The sequence below is a fragment of the Dendrobates tinctorius genome, unplaced genomic scaffold, assembly GCF_039654945.1.
Source record: "Dendrobates tinctorius isolate UK_male_01 unplaced genomic scaffold, ASM3965494v1 ptg000009l, whole genome shotgun sequence".
Lineage (NCBI taxonomy): Eukaryota > Metazoa > Chordata > Amphibia > Anura > Dendrobatidae > Dendrobates > Dendrobates tinctorius.
In genome coordinates this window covers 2,959,451-2,978,956 of record NW_027361677.1, presented here as the reverse complement: position 1 = coordinate 2,978,956, position 19,506 = coordinate 2,959,451, and the positions used below count along the sequence as shown (strand labels likewise).

General features: G+C 44.6%; 1 protein-coding gene across 5 annotated transcripts in view; it reads left to right on the top strand.

The window, feature by feature from the left end:
* Positions 1 to 911: 911 nt before the first annotated feature.
* The window catches only part of LOC141095647 (receptor-interacting serine/threonine-protein kinase 2-like), a 48,321-nt gene continuing 29,726 nt past the window's right edge, over positions 912 to 19,506 (top strand). For 2 of the 5 annotated variants that reach the window (XM_073581830.1, XM_073581803.1), the window contains exon 1: positions 912 to 1,046. The gene's annotated coding sequence lies outside the window, so the exon portion shown is untranslated. Of the gene's footprint in view, positions 1,047 to 2,025; positions 2,129 to 19,506 lie in introns of all 5 variants that reach the window. The other 3 variants (XM_073581838.1, XM_073581812.1, XM_073581820.1) reach the window with 3 other exon arrangements.

The following is a 19,506-nucleotide window of genomic DNA, read 5'->3' as shown; positions in this document are numbered from 1 at the left end:
ATAACCCCACCACCACACAGATTACACAGAAATCTGCCAATCATTAGTGAGGGGGGGTTATACAGAGCTCATGAATATAGAGGACTACATAGCAGCAGGTTACTCATCCTCTAGTGATAATCTCCTGCTGATAAAACTGTGCTAAGTATTGATCAGTGTGCTGTCTGATCAAAAATCATATAGCACACTTCCGATTTATACGCTTGTCTGCATGAGCCCTAACGCCTGCATTTCCCAGCCCAACTATGGGTCTTGTGGCGTGAACTAATGACGCCATATATGCATATTACTGGCTGCCTAAGAGCACCACCTTTGGGGGATTTTGTTTACCTAAATTTGGGGATAGAAAAAAAAATTTCAGTTGGGTTTCATTAAATCGTTTGCTGCATTTGGCATTTACAGACTCGTTTTTGTTCTTTTTTGCTGTCTCTGGTCATAAACCAGCTAAGAAGAGCTCACAAAAGGACAGATAGAAGACATATAAGCTACTCGTCGGACCATCATAGCGAGCTCACTGACGGATTCACAGTTAACTCATTCCACAGCCGGTAATAGACAATGCAACACGGAGGCTACAGAAGGCAAACAGTGTGAATTTTTTAATGAAATTTTTTGGTCCCAACGTTACAAGCAAAAAGTTGTCCTCAAAGTTGGACAACTTTTTTAAGTGTCTTTTGTCCCCCTTGAGGCACTGGGTTCCAGGTCACACTGCTCCTTCTGTACTCTTATATTCCTACACCCCTGGTTAGGTGATTTATTATTGACGGGACGTAAGTATGGATTCTTCTATTTCATGAGTTAATATTAGAGAGAAGTGCTGAGAGTAAGGAGCGGTTACTTTGCTTCCTGTCATTCTATTTCTCTTTTTGTAGCACTGCCCCTTTAATAAAAAAAAGACTAGGGGAATTTTGAGAGTTGTAGGCAGGACGGGTGTGTCCTCCCATGGTTTTGTGCTGGGTGACACAGCTGACAATCTGCCTGCCTTCCTGGAATTGGAGCTCCATTCTCTCTCGCTTGGTCATTGCAGCGTTTAGATCATTATCATGGTGAGTCCTTACATTTTACAGTAGAACTTGTCCTAAAAGATCATTATTTGTTTCTTGCCAACAGATCTCTGATAACTGATCCCCCATTAGACCTAATTCAGACATCAAGGTTTTCTCATACCGGTGCTCTCCATGATTTTCACCTATGAAAGTCTATGGGGATGTTCACATATCCGTTTGTGGTCAGAGCAAAGTCTACGAAACATGTCCGACCGATATCTATTATTGATAGGAGAAGCTAGAGAAACTTTTTTTTTATCTTAGAAAAACTGATGAAATTTGGACCGAACTCTGCTGAAACTCTGATCGTTTGTATATGAAAAAAATGGACGTCTCACTGAGGCTTTTAGCTAACACTAAATTTAAAGGGACTGTTGAATAATTTGCTATAGTGGGCATATTGAAAACATCATAAGTGGCATAGACGTTGTGGATCTCTTAAAAGGGTTGTCCAGGGAAAACAAGGTATCACCTAACAGCCGGAAAGGTGGTAACTTGCTGATTGATGAGGGTCCTGGCTTCTGGTACCCACACCAATCATCAGAATAGGGAACTTTATTCTTGTGGAATTTTTATTCCTGTTACAAAATTGAGCAACAGGTTGGACACCCGACCACTGTTCCATTCATTCTCTGTGGGGCTTCTGGAAAAACGAAGCGCAGCGCTAGGCAGCCCCATATCGAATGTATGGAGCGCACTGTCACTCTCATACGGCCTATGAAATGTCTGTGAAAAAAATGGACAGCACTTGATTCAATGTGGCAGTGCAATGAGCGATGAGACTCAATGATGGATGAGACTCACCCATACAAATCTATGAATGCGTTAAAAAAAAAAAATCAGATTCCATACAGAGCCACTGCATGTGTTTTTTATGGATACATGCAATTCTATAAATGGTCCTGTAAATGAATAATAACTGCTGAGAAAGAAATGGTCATTTTTTTTTTATGAAACTTTGAATGATTTCTTTTATAAGCTCATGTGAACCTGCCATAGCATGGATAAAAGTTCCCTATTCTTCCAATCAGTGTGGCTCCCAGCGGTCGGACCCCTCAGATCAAGAAGTCATCACCGGTCCTGTGAGTAAGGGATAACTTGTTTTCACCATAGAACCTTCTTTAAAAATGGCTCTTAGCAATGTTAATGAGATCACCACAATTACTAGTGACTAATCGATATATACTAAAGTCAGTGAGGGAACTAGAGTCCAATGGGCATCATGAAAAACTTGGACTTGGACCCCCAGCTGCATGTTGGTCAGATGTATATGGGGCTTTCTAGACCCTATAATGACATATGTGTTTGCCCAACATGTAATAATGCCCCTCATCTTAGGCTCCATGATATTGCATTTTACCCAATCCTGGTATAATGTCCCCCATTTTGGTACAATGCTGTATAAAGTCCCCAATCCTGTTATAATGAAGCCATTTTGGTATAATGTCCCGCAATCTTGGGCCCCTTCCGTTCTTCTGTAGCACATTTTAAAAAGAGACAAGCCATTATTGTTACCACCTTCCACTCTCACACCGGGGTTCTGTAGCTGGCACAGGAGCCGGCAGCTGATTTCGGCATGCCGGCGGGTCTCTGCGCAGCAATACAATTCACCTGAATGTGCATCTGAGGACAGACATGCAGGTGAAATTGGCGATGGCAGACCCCCCTCCAGCATAGCTCCCCTCGTGGTTGCACACTCTGCAATTGCGATCGTTACACCCCTGACCATAGTATACTGCCCAGACGGTCACTGTATGGTATTGCATCCATATGGTGACTGCCTCATGGTTTTTTAGGGCCTTCTTATACAATGTGGATGGTATATTTCAATGGGTTCATTATACAACCATCTAATTATTTTTTGAATGTTCCAAGTGGATAAAAACAAATAAATTTAACTCTGCAAAGCATAAAATGAGAAGCATCCCAGATTATAGTCAATGGTTAAGGGTCGTGTTTCACATAGCGACGCACCAGCAATCCCGACAACGATACGACCTGGTAGGGATCGCTGGTGCATCGCTAGTAAAATGTCAAACAGGCAGATCTCTTCAACAACGCACCAGAGATCCCGACAACGATACGACCTGTTAAGGATCGCTGGTGCATTGTCACACAGCAGCTATTCTGAACAATTCCATCCTGAGTTCTGCGTCGCCAACGAGGTTTGTCGTTGGCGCCCCGCTGGCCAGAAAAAATGGCCCAGGACATCCGAGCACGATCAGCGATATCCAGCGGGGGCCCGGTCGCAGCTATGTGTCACATGTAGCGAGATCGCTGGCGAGATCACTGTTGCGTCACAAAATCGGTGCCGCATTAGCGATCTCGCGAGAGATCTCGCTATGTGAGACGGGGCCTTAACTCTGACGACTATAGAGTTAATTATAACCCATCCATTCAGTAAGTGATGGGGATTTGCAGTTGTAAAGATTGACATCGACAATGTGCAGAAACCGGAGTCCGGTGTAACTTTGACTAATATTCTTAATTTTTTTTAACTGTAATCTGTATCCTTGACAACTAGGAAGGTGTCACTATCCGGCGCCGATCTTGATGAAGGAAATGCGCTGGTAATGCACATACTTGTGCCGCTCCCCTGGGCTACTCATTTTATGCATGTTTTCAACCTTTGTTGGAAGCAAATAATCTTTAGACATAATGCAGGAACGTGATGAAATCTCAGACGTTGTAAAAAAAAGTATGGTACGGTTGACGATGCCATTTGGAGAAGAATACAAAGCAACAAACAATTTCTTTGGCTGTATCCCAAAAGAAATATTTTGAGTTTATATAAAACTGGAGAAGAAACGTGAAATAGATTTAAAAAAAAATTACAATGAGGTCCGGGGCAAAGTTGTCCAATAAAGTTAAGGAGGCTTTGCTAGTGCAGAAACCTTAAAGCAAACCATATACTGTACATTAGACTAACGTCCAGTTCGGCCAACAGTCTAATTTGTATGGGGACCTTGGACAATTGATTTTAGGTGAGTTCTACAGTTTTGGACTGATCTTTTTAATCCTCATGAGATAAGTCACCACCAGAGATATCTGGCGGCGGCTTTCTCTTAGTGAATCACAGGAGCACTTGTCTGTATGTGAGAGACGGCTGCCGGTTGAGCGATTGTCCAACCATCGTTAGACCGACCGAAGTGGTGTAAGACCACTGATGAATTGGTCACTTTATTGCATGCCATGACCCCAAAAAGTCTGTCATCTGTCTGGTGTTTATGGCCCTAAAATGGCTTCATTTTAGTGTATGGTCCAGAAAAGGCCTTTACTGTAAATGTAGGTTTAGAAATTGTGTCCTTACATATAACATGCCTGAGCTTCACATAAATGCCTTGGGCAGAAAAGTTGATGAAGAGAGCAGTGCATTTTCAAACCATGTAATCGCCACTATCCCAGATTCTTGGCCTCTTTTTCGTGACTCTCTTGGGTGCCCATGGGGCATAAGAATCGTGGTAAGAGAGTGCGACCAGACCTATGAAGTCAGGAGGCCCACCTGTGCTAGCGCTGTTGTCAGCTTAAGGGCGCAGTTAGATGGGCCATATAACACGGACGACGCTCGGACTGGCCGGCGGCTCTCCTCACTCGAGTGTGACAGCATAGATATATGCGCTGACAAGCTTGGGTGAGGAGAGCCGCCGGCCAGTCCGAGCATTGCGATACGATCGTGGTCTGTTTTTTTACCCATGAAATGAGCACAGGAAAAAAACGCAGCATGTGATCAAGCTCTTCGAGAATCAGGATGTTATCTCTTAACTCTTGCAGAAACCTACTACTTTGATTAAGCGACAGGTCTTTCTCTCTACACTTAAAGTTTAATATCTGCATTCACACACTTTCAGACTGCTGCAAATTTTCTGATATTCTGTGAAAATTTATGGAGAACAGACAGAACAGCTATGTCACCCCACTCGGGGTCACCAGTAATGAAATCCGCAAGTAAAGCCATAACCTCTTGCTTCACAGTTCTGTGTTGGTTCAGTTTTAGTTTTAGTTCAAATGTTGACTCACCGATGACATCTGGGTCACGAGGCTCTGGGCTCAGTCATCTACATCTCTGCCAACCATTTGCTGTAAAGGGGTTTTTCCTGGGCCAATTTTAAAATTAAGCAGAGAATCTAACATAGAAATTCGTAATAGTTTGTAATATACTCACTGTCAGGATTCTTAGTAGCGGCCGTCATAAAACCTCTCATATATGTAACTTGCATACTTGTGGTCACATGCCAAAAACTTTCCCTTACGCTTCTCTAATTGTTCCTTTGAGAGAAGCAGAAGAGAAAGCAGCCTGCAGACGCTAAGAGGAAAAAGGAGTGGGCATGTTGCATTTCAATATGCCCAATCCTTTTTGTTTTTCGCAGGAAATAAGCCACCAGAAGTGCCTGGCAGCACTCTCTTCCCCCCCCACCTTAAAAGAAATAGCTGTTGACCCTAGAGTGTATTCCTATAGAGTTTAAGACTGTGTAGTGGCAGTGAAATAGTAACACCATTTCTAGGAGGAATAACATAGGAATGGCAGATGCTACTGAAGTAGGAAACCCTTTCCTAAAATAAGTATGTCGGGAGAGAAGACCGGTCTTTTTTAATTATTGAAATCCCTGTGAAAGGTTGCGATTTAGATAGTAGACGTCTATACGGGAACTAGCCGGTGCTTTTGTGTTTTGCAATCCTGTCCCATGATCTAATGTTTTGTAATTCATAAGTGGAGAATAAATTAACCCGTTGGAAGACAAATATAGATCATGATCAAATCTTGGAAATTTGGCCATACGTGGTGGTTTCGGAGTGTTACTCCCTTTCTATATTTAATAGGGATTTCCAGGTTTACGCTATTAAAGCCTTATCCAAACAATGTTCATCAATTTTAGATCAGGAGAGGTTCAACACCCGGCACTCCCACCGATCAGCACAGCTCCAGTCACCATATAGTGGCCTCTCTTGGGTACTGCAGCTCGGTTCCTATTGAAGTGAATAAGAGTTGTCCAATTAAAACATGTTATTTATCCATAGGATAGGGGATAAATTACTGATCAGTGGGTGTTCGACTGTCAGGATCCTCACTGATCAGCTGAACGGGACACTTTTAGTCCCATTAATATGGAATGGCAATGCGCATGCTTGACCAATGCTCCATTCATTCCCTATGGGGCTACCAAAAAGTTCAGTGGTTGGACACCCACCGATCACTAAGTTATCACGTATCCTGTAGATGCAGTGACTTGAAAAAGTATTTATACCCCGTGGATTTAACACATATTTTCACGTTAGGCTTTTTTTTACACTTGCCATGGTTTTTGCGGCCCTTTTTGCGGGTCGTATTGCGGTAATTTTCACGGTATTCTGCAAAAATGGGCCGCAAAAAATCTTCTCGGATCGCCGTTTGTCTGGTTTGGAATAGCTTTTGAAAAGTCTGAAAAAAAAAAAAAGGAACAATAAAGAAAAAAAAAATGTAAGTGCCATTTTGTTCTGGTCTTTACATTGTGCAGAGCTCTGCGTCCTTTGTTTGCCGCAAACTTTGGATTTCAGGTTTCTAAACATGTCAAGGCATTTTGAAGATGATGTGATTCTGTGTTGGTTGCTTAACCAGCATTTACAGCATGAGCAGAGAGCAGCAGCAGCACTTGCACCAAGGAGGCTGTGGGTGCACCCAGTTCTAGTTCGTGGAAGGGTCATTTCCATCCGCTATACAGTGACCTGTGACCTGTGTCAGCACTCGGAGAAATTCTTCACATACTGACGTATGTCTGTGGCAACTTTTGATTTGCTATTGTCAGAGGTGCGACCCTGGATTAAATGCAAGGATACCAGAATGCGTCGCTGCATATCTCCGGAACAGCGGCTTATTGTGACATGGAGGCAGCGTCGGACTGGAACACCTTGGGCCCACCAGAGAAAGTCATTCTTGGGGCCCACTATGTAGCTGCATAGAGTTAAATACCAGACCACCAATTATGCGGTAAAACACGCTAATATCCGGGTATAATATATGGTTGTACATGTCTTAATTATGTAGCAGGAGTTGAGGTAGCCCCTTCATAGAATATAAAGCAGCCCCCTCATAGAATATAATGTAGACCCCTCATAGAATATAATACTGCCCCCCTCATAGGGTATAATGCTGCCCTCCTCATAGGTTATAATGCTGCCCCCCTCATAGGGTATAATACTGCCCCCCTCATAGGGTATAATACTGCCCCCCTCATAGGGTATAATGCACCCCCTCATAGGGTATAATGCTGCCCCCCTCATAGGGTATAATGCACACCCTCATAGGGTATAATACTGCCCCCCTCATAGGGTATAATACTGCCCCCCTCATAGGGTATAATACTGCCCCCCTCATAGGGTATAATGCTGCCCCCCTCATAGGGTATAATGCTGCCCCCCTCATAGGGTATAATGCTGCCCCCTCATAGGGTATAATACTGCCCCCCTCATAGGGTATAATACTGCCCCCCTCATAGGGTATAATACTGCCCCCTCATAGGGTATAATACTGCCCCCCTCATAGGGTATAATACTGCCCCCCTCATAGGGTATAATACTGCCCCCCTCATAGGGTATAATACTGCCCCCCTCATAGGGAATAATACTGCCCCCCTCATAGGGAATAATGCTGCCCCCCTCATAGGGTATAATGCTGCCCTCCTCATAGGGAATAATGCTGCCCCCTCATAGGGTATAATACTGCCCCCCTCATAGGGAATAATGCACCCCCTCATAGGGTATAATGCTGCCCCCTCATAGGGTATAATACTGCCCCCCTCATAGGGTATAATGCTGCCTCCTCATAGGGTATAATACTGCCCCCTCATAGGGTATAATGCTGCCCCCCTCATAGGGAATAATACTGCCCTCATAGGGTATAATACTGCCCCCCTCATAGGGAATAATGCACCCCCTCATAGGGTATAATGCTATATAGATATATAGATATAGAGTTAGATAGATATAGATAGAAAGATAGATGTAGAAATAGATAGATATAGAGATAGATAGTAGGTAATGGATAGAAAGTAGATAATGGATAGATATAGATAGAAAGATTCATAGAGATAGATAGAGATAGAAATAGATATAAAGATAGATATAGAAAGAAAGATAGATAGATAGATCGATAGGTAGATAGATATAGAGATAGATAGAAAATAGATAATGGATAGATATAGAGATAGATAGCTATAGATAGATAGATAATAGATAGAGATAGATAATAGATAGAGATAGATAAGAGATATACAGATATGATGATGATAATAATAATAATAATAATAAAGACATATATAGATATAGAGATAAATATATATAGATGGCTATAAATAAAAATAGATATAGAGATAGATAGATATAGAGATAGATATAGAGACAGATAGATATAGAAAGATAGATATAGAGATAGATATAGAGATAATAGCTAGATATAGAGATATGTATAGAGATAGATATAGAGTTAGAAAGATAGATAGATATAGAGAGAGATATAGAGATAGATATAGATAGATGGATAGATAGATATAGATAATAGAGATAATAGATATAATAGATAGATATAGAGATAGATGGATAGATCAATAGACAGATAGATAAAGAGAGAGATAGAGATAATGAGATATAGAGATAGATATAGAGATATAGTGTTAGATAGAAAGATAGATATAGAGATAGATAGATATAGAGATATATATGGATATAGAGATAACAGATAGATATAGAGATAGATAGATAGCTATAGAGAGAGAGATATAGAGAGAGATATAGAGAGAAACAGATATAGAGATGTAGATAGATATAGAGATAATAGATAGAGATAGAGAGAGCGGTAGATAGAGAGATAGATATAGAGAGATAGATACAGAGATCGATAAATAGATAGAGAGATAGATATAGATAATAGATAGAGATAAATAAATAAATATAGAGATAACAGATAGATATAGAGAGAGAGTAAGATAGAAAGATATAGAGATAGCTAGATAGATAGACATAATAGATAGATATAGATAGATATAGATGTAGAGATAGAAAGATAGATATAGATAATAGATAGAGATAGATAGATAGATAGAGAAAGATAGATAGATATAGAGATAGATAGATAGATATACAGAGAGATTTAGAGATAAATAGATAGATATAGAGAGAGATATAGAGATAATAGATATATATAAGATAGATATAAAGATAGAGATAGATATAGAAATAGATAGATATAGATAATAGATAGAGATAGATATAGATAATAGATAGAGATAGAAAGATAGATAGATATAAGAGAGATAGAGAGAGAGATAGAGAGAGCGAGAGAGATATAAAAAAAAAACAAACAAAACACAATACTCACCTCTCCTCCTCGCTCCCACGCTGATCCCGGCTTCAGTGTCAGGAGCTGCCCCCTCTGCCAGACACACAGCGGGTGCGCGATGTAGTGACGTCATCGCGCACTGGCTGTGAGCCAGGAGCAGAGAGGACTGAGGGCGGCGCCGGCCCTGATTTACAGCTGTAGTCTGCAGAGCAGCTTACTGGGCTGGGGGCGGGGCCTCTGGGGGTGGAGACCTGAAATGATATTCACTGCTTCGCAGTGAATATTCATTTCTCTTTAGCAGCGGGGACAGGGGCTCCTGCCTCCTGACACCCGCTGCTGCTCCGCTGTCAGGGGCCCCCATAGCAGCTGCATGGTGTGCGACACACCAGTGGCTGGGGGCCCCTGGAGCAGCGGGGGGCCCTAGGCAACTGCTGGCCCTGTATGCCTGCAGGTGCCAGGGCCCACCAGATGCCAGGGCCCACCGGAGAATCCACCGGTTCTCCGGTGGGCCAGTCCGACGCTGCATGGAGGTATTGACAACCTTTTTTAGGCTTTTAATGTTTCATAATAGATTACTGATGTCTACCTTCCCCTTTTTTTAAAATTACAGATTCCTTGCAACAGGCAACTCTTTTTCGGCACTTCATTTTGAGTTCCTGTTAGGGATTACTACAGTGTCCACGATAGTTGCGCATACCTGTTGTCATGATCCAGGTTGGATATGACAGGTTTTGAATAAGTAACCTTTTTTCCTTTGAGCTGGTTGCTTAGAGTTGGTTTTGCCCCCGGTGGCCATTAGGGTTATTACACAGTGGTGTCTTTTGTTCTAGTTTGCCCCCGGTGGTGGGGAGCGTTATTGCACGGGAATCTCTAACAGGTGTGAGACTCTGGCTCCTAACTATAAAGGTGTGTCAGGTGTTCTCACTCACTGTTGGTGATATTGGTGTTTTCCAACCATCCTTGGTGAAGGAAGGAGCTAGAGAGAGTTCCTGGCAGCTCAGTCAGAATCCTGGAGTGGCAGCTATGGTGTCAGCGAGGAGTTCTGGCAAAGCTTGGAGGAGTGGCAGCTATGGTGTCGGCGAGGAGTTCTTGCAAAGCTTGGCTGAGTGGCAGCTATGGTGTCAGCGAGGAGTTCTTGCAAAGCTTGGTGGAGTGGCAGCTATGGTGTCGGCGAGGAGTTCTTGCAAAGCTTGGCTGAGTGGCAGCTATGGTGTCGGCGAGGAGTTCTTGCAAAGCTTGGCTGAGTGGCAGCTATGGTGTCAGCGAGGAGTTCTTGTAAAGCTTGGTTGAGTGGCAGCTATGGTGTCAGCGAGGAGTTCTTGCAAAGCTTGGTGGAGTGGCAGCTATGGTGAAAGCTGCACTCAGATGCTGGACTCTGTTGCTGGAAAGCTGCACTCGGATGCTGGACTCTGTTGCTGGAAAGCTGCACTCGGATGCTGGTCTCTGTTGCTGGAAAGCTGCACTCGGATGCTGGTCTCTGTTGCTGTAAAGCTGCACTCAGATGCGGGACTCTGTTGCTGGAAAGCTGCACTCAGGTGTTGGATCCGGTTGGAGGAAAAGATGCACTCAGGTGTTGGACTCTGTTGCTTTGAGCATTAGCAACAGAGCAAAGCTAAGTGGTGTTTCCCTGTTTGTCACTTTCCTCAATGTGTGTTTTAGTGCAGTGGTGGGATTAGTTTCTGCACCATCCACTTCACTAGTAAGGGATTGGTTTAGGGCGAGCTAGGGATTTCAGGTATCCTGATCGGCGCCCGGTGCGGAACCGGCCTAGGGATCGTTAGGAATGTAGAGATGCTGACTCAGGGGAGTGCAGGAGGTCTCCACGTCCCCATTCCCTATCGCAGGGCCACCATTGTAATTGTTTTCCTGGTTTTCCCCTTTATTCTGAAATTTGCCCTGCTGGAGGCGGTGTATCCAGACATACGTGTACTACTGAAATTCGCCTGCTGGAGGCGGTGTGTCCAGGGTCACGCGTGTCATATAAATTCACCCTGCTGGAGGCGGTGTGTCTAGTCTCACGTGACCATGACACCTGTTTGGTATTGTGGGAGCGCCTAAAGGATATTGTTTTAGCTCCACCAAAGCAGGAAGACTGGCTAGTTATAGCAGCGGACTTCCAAAAGAACGCACAGTTCTTCCAAAAGAACGCTGTATGGGTGCGCTGGATGGAAAGCATATCCGGGTCAAATAACAGGCCTTCTCTGGCTTCAAATTTTTCAATTATAAACATTATTTTTCTATTGTACTAATGGCTATTGCTGACAGCAATTACAATTTTGTAATGGTCAGCAATGGGGCTTATGGGAGTACCATTTGAGGAACAACCAATTAAAAGTCCCCGAACCTGCTGCATTACTGGACTACACCAACCACCAATTTCCATATGTCCTGGTTGCTGATGAGGGTTTTGGACTCTCCCCAAATGTACCGACGATCTTTAGATTCCCAGAAGAGGATCTTTAATTATAAACTTACTAGAGCAGGAAGGTATGTTGAGTGCGCCTTTGTGATCCTGTCGGGAAAGTGGTGTGTACTCATGATCTGCATGGAAGTAGGACCAGAGAGTGCAGCAAATATTGTTAAGGCACGTGTGGTGTTACACAATTTTGTTCAACGACATGAAGTTAACCAAGAACACTTGCTTTCTGTGGAAACTCTGTGGGGAGGTTGAACTGACGGACAGGTCTGCCTGTGGTGAGAGGCAGAGGGACAGCACAGTGTAGGTACAGGGGTGCTGAGATGAAGAGAAAGGGGTGCCGTGTTGCAGTTTGACCATTAGAGGGCAGTGGGGAGTGTAAGAGAGTGACTGTGTAACTGCCATTGGTCAAGGTAACTGTCAGGTGATAGTGGGCGGAGCTACCAGGACTGGGAGTATAAAGGCTGAGGGAAGGTTCTGGAAGGTCCAGTCAGCCAGGGGAGCTCACTAGATAGGAGGATCTGCCGTAGAGAGAAAGACGGTAAAAAGCCTTCAGAGATAAACTGACAGTTGAGACGGTCATGGGGGGTGGCCCAAAGGACAGTAGCCGCAGACGGAGACGGTCTGGGGGTACCAAGTGGACGGTGTACTTTGAATGGTGGATGTGCCTAGGGCAGCCACAGTGGGAAGAGCCACAAAGGACGCCACAACGGAGAAAATAAGAAGTGAAGGTCTTGGGTCTGTGAACGAAAGGACTGTGAAATTCCTGTGATGAATTGCGGTGGTCGTCAGAGGCGGCCAAAAGAATCGGACCTGTTGAATATAACCCCCGTCTCAGTCTCGTGTCTGTTGGCGGCAAGATGTGGGTCACCCCCCCCATTCCTGTTGGATCACCTCCCCCACCCTACCTACAACTCCATCGGACAACACCATCAACACCTCGGATCAGCAAGTTAATTTTGGTCACCCTGCTGCAGCTGCAATTGCAATTCGAGAGGTTTTTGTAGATTACTTTGTAGCTATGTGCCCACGTAGCATTTTAAAACACACACTAAAAACCGGACTCCTTCCCAAAAATCGCGCTGTTTTTTCCGCTCGATTTTACCGCGATTCTGTTCGCGATTTTGCCGCGATTTTCTCAAGCACTTTCCAAGCGATTTGAAGCATCGCTTGGAAAGCGATTGACAGGTTGGTCACACTCATCAAACATAGTGTTTGACAAGTGTGAGCAGGTTTTTACTATTGAGGCCGCCTATGCGGCTTCAATAGTAAAAGATAGAATGTTAAAAATGATAAAAAAAATAAAAAATCAGGGTATATTTACCGTCCGGCGCTGCCATCCCGGGCCTCAGCGTTCCCAGTAATGCCTTGCGAGACCTGTGATGACGTAGTCTCGCGTTACTATAGCGATCTTGCGAGACTACGTCATCACAGGACCATGCCGCAAGGCATTACTGGGAATGCTTAGGCCGGGAATGCAGCGCGGGACATCGGAAGGTAAATATACCCCGATTTTTTATTTTTTATTCTTTTTTTTTACAGGGGTATGGTACCCAGGGCCTGGAGGACAGTCTCCTCTCCTCCACACCGTGGGTACCAACCGCACATCAGACGCTTAACTTCCCGCATGGTGGGCATAGCCACATGCGGGAAGTAAGCGATTCTCATGCATTCCTATGGGTGCGGAATCGCGGCAATTCTTTGTGATTCCGCACAAAAGAATGAGCGTGCTGTGATTTTTCCGCGATGCGTTTCCGCTGCGGAAAAAAGCGCAGCATTAGCACAGCACGTGCGGAATGCCATAGGAATGCATGGGGGGGGGTTCTGTACATGATTTTTAAACGTTTTCGTGCCGAAAATCGCGGCAAAAACGATTAAAAATCGCATCGTGGGCACACAGCCTGTGTCTTCCCAGGAGCCACCTCCTGGCAGCAGGCGACCATTTCATCAAATGATTATTAAGACCCAAAGTGTGGACTGTGGCGGCTGATTTCCCTGCACGTTTTGAAAAACTCACAAGGAAATCAGTGTTTTTACCATCTGCAAATTTGTTGTTTTTTTGTGCTACAGACATTTTTGTTTCCAGCCTGTATGCAGCTTACGTGCTTACAGACTTGGAAACTGATGTCACTAATCCAATTTGATCTACTCTATAATTAACGTTAGTTCTGATCTTGTGTGACACACTGAAACTAGAATACTAATCAAGTCTCACAAAGCTACAGAAGATCAGAACTAATGTCTGGACTTTCTGATCCCAATCAAAAAACATTCTCACAAACTTACTTTGCTAAATTTTATTTCACAAATATTTATTTTTTCTTATTTTGTACAGAAATATTTTACAAAAAAACAAACATTTCCTACATGGCCTTAAAAAAATAAAATTGGCATTTGTTATTAAAATAAGTCATGTTGCAATTCCAAATTCACAGATTAAGGAAATTGGGCATGAAGTGGTCAAGTATCCCTGTCTGGCAATGCTCAGAAGATTGAGGAGTGTTAAAAAGGCTAGATGAGCCCTGGAACTGCAATGTGCCCGGAAGACTGTGGCAGAGTTGCACTAGCCTGACGCTGCATAAAGGAATTGCGTACTCTACGCCTCGTTGACTGCTTAAACCCATCAATAGCCTCCTCCAAATCAATCGGATGGGGTTTGTGAGAACATATGTAGATGACACTGTTGATCATGCTAATGCAGCTCTGCTTGTTTTCCGGGAGCACATTCAGAAAATATGGGCTGAAGCTCCTTAGTAGCTCCTCCTCTGGGCCGCCTTGTTTTTTTTTTTCCTTAAAAAGTCAAGGATCTCTTGGGATGTCTCAAATGGAGGCATCATTTCAAGGGCAGCAGCAGCAGCTCTCCTCTTCTCACAGCTCCCTCCACTTGGGCTTGGCTGAGACGGAATGTCCATAGTGACCACCCTTTCTGAAGGACATTCGGATCTCAATTCTGTAATGATGCTTGGTTTGCTTGACTCAAAAGAAGTACTTGCACCACTGCTGCTAGACTGCTGCTGCTGGGATTGTGTGGACTCTGCCGGTAGACTTTCTTCAGTTCTGAAAATGAGAATAGACAGTTTAAGTAGCTAGACAGCAAACATCAACATGGAGGATATATATATATATATATATATATATACTTACTCACGCATGCCAAGGACAGGAAGCAGAAATTGAAGCTGTTTAGTGAATCTGTACGGCTTATTTTCTTTACCACCAGCTTCTCCAGACCTCCCCCTCTCAGCTTTGGCCTTTAATTCTCTTTTTAATTGATCCCTTGCAGATCCCCACTTGGTCTTAATGGATTTCACTGTAGTGGAAGAAAAAACATAACTAGTTTTGCACTGTTTAAATTGTAAACAAGTATATCATGTCATGTGCTGAGTACTTGCATATCAAGTCCTGCTCCTTGACATCTGCGAGCTGCCAGCTGTTAGGGATGAGGGATTGGGCCACATCCTCCCAGGCCCGCTCTTTCATGTCCCGGTCGTGATAGCTCTCACGCCTGGAATTCCATATGCCGGGATAATCCTGAAGCAAAAAAAGGGGGGTGATCAGCAATAGCATATTTTGGGAAAGAAAACAGCACTTAAATAACATAACTAATCCACCACCCCTCTTTTGCACACTCAGCCAACCCTTCATTTGCACTCTATGCAACCCCTCTTTCGCACTCTGCAACCCCTCTTTCGCACAATGCAACCCCTCTTTTGCACACTCAGCCAACCCTTCATTTGCACTCTATGCAACCCCTCTTTCGCACTCTGCCAACTCCTCTTGCACACTCTGCCAACCCCTCTTGCACACTCTGCCAACCCCTCTTGCACACTCTGCCAACCCCTCTTTCGCACACTCTGCCACCCCCTCTTTCGCACACTCTGCCAACCCCTCTTTCGCACACTCTGACAACCCTTCTTTTGCACTCTCTGCAACCCCTCTTTTGCACTCTGCAACCCCTCTTTTGCACACTCAGCCAACCCTTAATTTGCACTCTGCAACCCCTCTTTCGCACTCTGCAACCCCTCTTTCGCACTCTGCAACCCCTCTTTCGCACTCTGCAACCCCTCTTTCGCACTCTGCCAACCCCTCTTTCGCACACTCTGCCAACCCCTCTTTCGCACACTCTGCCAACCCCTCTTTCGCACACTCTGCCAACCCCTCTTTCGCACACTCTGCCAACCCCTCTTTCGCACACTCTGCCAACCCCTCTTTCGCACACTCTGCCAACCCCTCTTTCGCACACTCTGCCAACCCCTCTTTCGCACACTCTGCCAACCCCTCTTTCGCACACTCTGCCAACCCCTCTTTCGCACACTCTGCCAACCCCTCTTTCGCACACTCTGCCAACCCCTCTTTCGCACACTCTGCCAACCCCTCTTTCGCACTCTCTGCAACCCCTCTTTTGCACTCTGCAACCCCTTTTGCACACTCAGCCAACCCTTAATTTGCACTCTGCAACCCCTCTTTCGCACTCTGCAACCCCTCTTTCGCACTCTGCAACCCCTCTTTCGCACTCTGCAACCCCTCTTTCGCACTCTGCAACCCCTCTTTTGCGCACTCTGCCAACCCCTCTTTTGCACACTCTGCCAACCCCTCTTTTGCGCACTCTGCCAACCCCTCTTTTGCGCACTCTGCCAACCCCTCTTTTGCGCACTCTGCCAACCCCTCTTTTGCACACTCTGCCAACCCCTCTTTTGCACACTCTGCCAACCCCTCTTTTGCACACTCTGCCAACCCCTCTTTCGCACACTCTGCCAACCCCTCTTTTGCACACTCTGCCAACCCCTCTTTTGCACACTCTGCCAACCCCTCTTTTGCACACTCTGCCAACCCCTCTTTTGCACACTCTGCCAACCCCTCTTTTGCACACTCTGCCAACCCCTCTTTTGCACACTCTGCCAACCCCTCTTTTGCACACTCTGCCAACCCCTCTTTTGCACACTCTGCCAACCCCTCTTTTGCACACTCTGCCAACCCCTCTTTTGCACACTCTGCCAACCCCTCTTTTGCACACTCTGCCAACCCCTCTTTTGCACACTCTGCCAACCCCTCTTTTGCACACTCTGCCAACCCCTCTTTTGCACACTCTGCCAACCCCTCTTTTGCACACTCTGCCAACCCCTCTTTTGCACACTCTGCCAACCCCTCTTTCGCACACTCTGCCAACCCCTCTTTCGCACACTCTGCCAACCCCTCTTTCGCACACTCTGCCAACCCCTCTTTCGCACACTCTGCCAACCCCTCTTTCGCACACTCTGCCAACCCCTCTTTCGCACACTCTGCCAACCCCTCTTTCGCACACTCAGCCAACCCTTAATTTGCACTCTGCAACCCCTCTTTTGCACCCTTTGCTAACTCTTCTTTTGCACTCTATGCAACCCCTCTTTCGCACACTCTGCCAACCCTTATTTTGCACTCTGCAACTCCTCTTTTGCACCCTTTGCCAACTCTTCTTTTGCACTCTATGCAACCCCTCTTTTGCACTCTATGCAACCCCTCTTTTGCACACTCTGCCAACCCCTCTTTTGCACTATATGCAACCCCTCTTTTGCACTCTGCAAACCCTCTTTTGCACTCTGCAAACCCTCTTTTGCACTCTGCAAACCCTCTTTTGCACTCTGCAAACCCTCTTTTGCACTCTGCAAACCTTCTTTTGCACACTCAGCCAACCCTCTTTTGATCTCTGCAACCCCTCTTTTGCACACTCTGTCAACCCTTTTTTTGTACTCTATGCAACCCCTCTATCTTTGAACACCCCCCTCCCATCTCTGTATGGCCCCCATCACAGCAAAAAACAGTACTCACGGTCCCCCATAATTGCAGCCTCCCCTACACTCCTCTTCAATGAAGGGGGGGTTCGGGGGGGACTTTTCCTGAATGAGAGCGATGATTCTCTCCATATCCATCTTGTCTCTTTGCAGGGCCCTTGGCACCCCAGTCCGACATTTAGCTCCATTCATCTTCCCATCAACTCTTAGCAGTTTACGTTTGCATGCTAAAAAAAACACATCCCCACACCATGATGCTGCCACCACCATGTTTGACAGTGGTTGTGGTGTTTTCACGGTGATGTGCTATGTTAACTTTCCACCACACATAGCCTTTTGCATTTTGCTTTTTTCATTCAGAACAGAGCACATTCTTCCACATGTTCGCTGTGTCCCCTATATGGCTTTTGCAAACAGGACATTTTATGGTTTGCTTTCAAAAATAGCTTCTTGCCAGTCTTTCATAACGACCTGATTTGTGGAATATACATCTAAGGGCTCATACTCACTTTCTCGTGCGAGTCTCTCGCGTGGAAACCTGGCATGGCGCCGGCACTCAGATCGGAGCGTGTGGCTACATGTATTTCTATGCAGCCGCACACTCCGGTTCCAGTGCTGGCAGCTGTGTCAGGTTTTCATGCGAGAGACTCGCACGAGAATCATGCGGATCTCTCGCAAGTGAGTATGAGTCCTAATAGTTGTCCTGTGGACAGATTCTCCCACCTGAGCTGTGAATCTCTATGCAACCACAGTGGCCATGGACCTCCTTGGCTGCTTCTCTAATCAGTGCTCTCCTTGCTTTGAATGCCAGTTTAGGTGGATGACCAAGTCTTGGTGGGCTTGCAGTTGTGCCATACTCCTTCCATTTTTGAATGATGGATTTAACAGTGCTTAGTGAGATGTTTTGAGCTTGGGCTATTTTTTCTTATAACCAACCCTGCTTTACTCTTCTCCACAACTTTATCTCTGACCTCTCCGGTGTGTCCCTTGGTTTTCATAATGCTGTTTGATCCCTAATGTTCTCATACAAGTCTCTGAGGCCTTCACAGAATAGCTGTAGTTATACTTAGAATAAATGACACACAGGTGGACTCAATTTACTAATTGCATGACTTCTAGAGACGATTAGCCAATCACGATTTTATTTATCAGACTACAGGGGGCTTAATAGAAATGCACATCACAATTTTCAGTTTTATATTTTTAAAATAATTAGAAAACCTTGTTTCATTTCCTTTACACTTCACAAACACTGGCGACTTTGTGTTGGTATATCACACAAAATCCAAATAAAATAGATTTAAGTTTGTGGGTGTAACATGAAAAAATGTGTTTAAAGTTCGCGAGGTATGAATACGTTTTCAAGACACTGTAAGTGATAACTCACAGAACAATCCCTTTAGCCTGGAAAAACCCCTATAACACCCTGACAAATTTGTTATTATTGCCTTCCTGCATTCCCAGTTCCATGGATTAAGGTGGTGCTGCTCATCAGCCCACAAACGTTTTGTTTTCTTATATAACACCTACACTGTGTCCACAATTATTGGGCCATTTGTATTTTTGATGATTCATTTTATTATTGAACATCTCAAGTGCTGTCGGTCAATCCAAAAAGATGATAAACCTGAATATTTAAGAAACTAAAAGTGAAGTTTTGACTTTCTTAGTAGAATATCTTTTGTGTGCAGAATTATTGGGCAACTAAATGAAAAACATAAATTCTCCATCTCACTTAGTAATTTTCATATGAGAGAATAATAACCAAACAACTGAAAATGTACAAAAATACATTTATGACATGTAAAAAAAAAACCCAGTCAGTCCAGTAACCGTCATAAGCTCCATCCATGGAGTCAGGCAGTTCCTTCATGTGGTGAAAATCAACTTTTTGGGCAGCACCAACCAAAACATCGCAGACACATATCGGAGAGGTGACTCCTCTGCTCTACAAAAATATTCAGGATT